The sequence below is a fragment of the Apium graveolens genome, chromosome 8 (genome assembly GCF_009905375.1).
Source record: "Apium graveolens cultivar Ventura chromosome 8, ASM990537v1, whole genome shotgun sequence".
In the NCBI taxonomy this organism is placed as follows: domain Eukaryota; kingdom Viridiplantae; phylum Streptophyta; class Magnoliopsida; order Apiales; family Apiaceae; genus Apium; species Apium graveolens.
Window position 1 is genome coordinate 109,588,283 of NC_133654.1, and position 2,378 is coordinate 109,590,660.

Consider the following 2,378-nt stretch of genomic DNA (forward strand, 5'->3'; position numbering starts at 1 on the left):
CATAGCTATCTGATTGACTCCATAGGTGGCTAAAGAATCGACCTTCATAGACAGCGCTTGGAGCTGCGCTGCAATAGCTGTAGCTGCATCAACTTCTAGAATACCTGCTACCTTCCCAGGCATCATCCTTTGAGTTGGGTTTTGATGCTCATTTGCAGCCATATTTTCAATAAGATTATAAGCCTCAGTATAGTTTTTGGCCCACAAAGCGCCTCCAGCTGTTGCATCGAGCATGAGCCGAGATTGGGCCCCCAAACCATTATAGAAACCAGTGATCACCATCCAGTCAGGCATACCATGATGTGGACACTTTCTCAACATCTCCTTGTAGTGCTCCCAAGCTTCGCACATAGATTCTGTTGGTTGCTGTGCAAACTGAGTAAGAGCACTCCTCATAGCTGCAATCTTTGCATTTGGATAGAACTTTACCAGAAACTTTTGCGCAAGATCTTGCCAAGTAGTGATGGACCCAGCTGGTTCAGAATGTAACCAGTCCTTAGCTTTATCCCTCAGAGAGAATGGGAAAAGCCTCAGCTTGATAGCCTCATCAGTCACCCCATTATATATGAAAGTACTACAGATCTCGACAAAATTCCTGATGTACATGTTGGGGTCTTCAGTTGCAGCACCTCCGAAAGAAACGGAATTCTGCACCATCTGAATAGTGCCCGGCTTGATTTCAAAAGTGTTAGCCTGAATAGCTGGATGAAGGACGCTTGACTGAATGTTGTCAATTTTAGGCCGAGAAAAGTCCATAAGAGCTGGATCTGCCGGAACTATACGATCACCCATGATTACTGGTTCTTTCTGCTCAATCTCTTTATCCGAATCTTCAAAATCTATCTTCTCCGGAATATCAAGAACTAAGTCTGTCTCCCCAGCCGTATCTAAAGTCCTCTTGCGAGTACGAGAACGTGTTTGCATAAACGCTCGCTAAAGTACCTGAAACACAACCAGAAACGATAAGTAACACGTCTTAATCAATGAGTCCTAATGACCACTGATGGTAAGTACATAAACTAAACAAATACCCCGAGTCCCCAGCAGCGGCGTCAAAAACTTGTTAGGGCGAAAAAATGCGCTAATAATACACGCAAGTATACGCGTTCGCAAGTAATATATAATACTTTTTAGTTCGTTCCCACAGAGACTCACACTAATTATGTTCAATTAACACTCACTCACCAATGTATGATTACTTCTCAATGTTAAGACAATAACACGTAGAATTGATTATCTAATTATTAACTATAATTAACTACAAGAATTAAACACTTAACAGACACTTGAATTAACAATATTAAACACACATGAGATCATAACTTTATTACTACTTCCTTCAATAGTTATTGTTATTACCCTTAGCATGTAACTGCGATGATATTAATCGAACAACACTAAACTGATAAAAGCCAACTTTCATTGTACCAATACCATTCTACCAAACATCCACAATTAAGATAGAAGTTGAATAGTCATCAATTATGTTGAGACCCTATATGTCTACAGAATTTGACAACATAACGATTTAAGCACAAGTTATTCCTTATGATTACACAGGGCAAGTAAAACGGTTAGAGTTACCCACTAATCATACATACTCATACATGAACCTATGCTAGCATGGCAAGTTCTAAATCTCAAGATCCACCGTCGTTTCACAAGAGATTAACACCCTATCTTATATGTTCGCGACGCACATAAGACGAATAAGCACAACAAATACTAAATATCATACAATCATCACACACTAAGGTATTAAACAACTAACTAAAGAATTCCATAGCAAATCCGTTACGACCCCATGATCACGACTAGCCCATGATTGAACTCATCGTCACCATGGGTTCATATGAAAACATGATAATAACACACGAGAATAATTAATAAAACTACTTATATTAAACCAGAGTATGTCACAAGAGTAAATAGGTTCAAAGTAAGAAAACTAGCATCCACTAATACAACGAATTAAAGAATTACAAGAAACTATGCTTCCTCTTTGTTGCGGTGTGCTAAAACGGTCTTCTTTCTTATCTCCTTGCTCCACGATTAATACCACGATTTAACACACGTGAAACGTCTCTGAAAATTACTTATATAGAAGCCCCACAAAGCCCAGCCATCTAAGAAGTCAGAAGTCCAGCAGAACAAGAACTCTAAAAATCAGAATTTAAATTCGCGCCCCTGAGCGGGCGCCTAGCAATCCGAAACGGGCGCCCAGCTTCCTGAGCGGCCGCCCAGCCAGGCTGAGCGGGCGCCCAGCACCTTTCTGGAAAATTAATTATTTTGCTCCCGTTGTTTGCTGCATTCTGCTCCTATCTTCCCACTAGCAATGTCAAACACATACTAAGGCTTATTCTTGATGAAATCTCCCC

The 2,378-nt window shown here is 40.4% G+C and overlaps 1 non-coding gene across 1 annotated transcript; it reads left to right on the forward strand.

The window, feature by feature from the left end:
- Nucleotides 1-292: 292 nt before the first annotated feature.
- Nucleotides 293-399, forward strand: LOC141681863 (small nucleolar RNA R71). The gene has a single exon (XR_012559282.1). It is a non-coding gene; the product is annotated as a small nucleolar RNA R71 (small nucleolar RNA).
- The last annotated feature ends 1,979 nt before the right edge of the window (nt 400-2,378 follow it).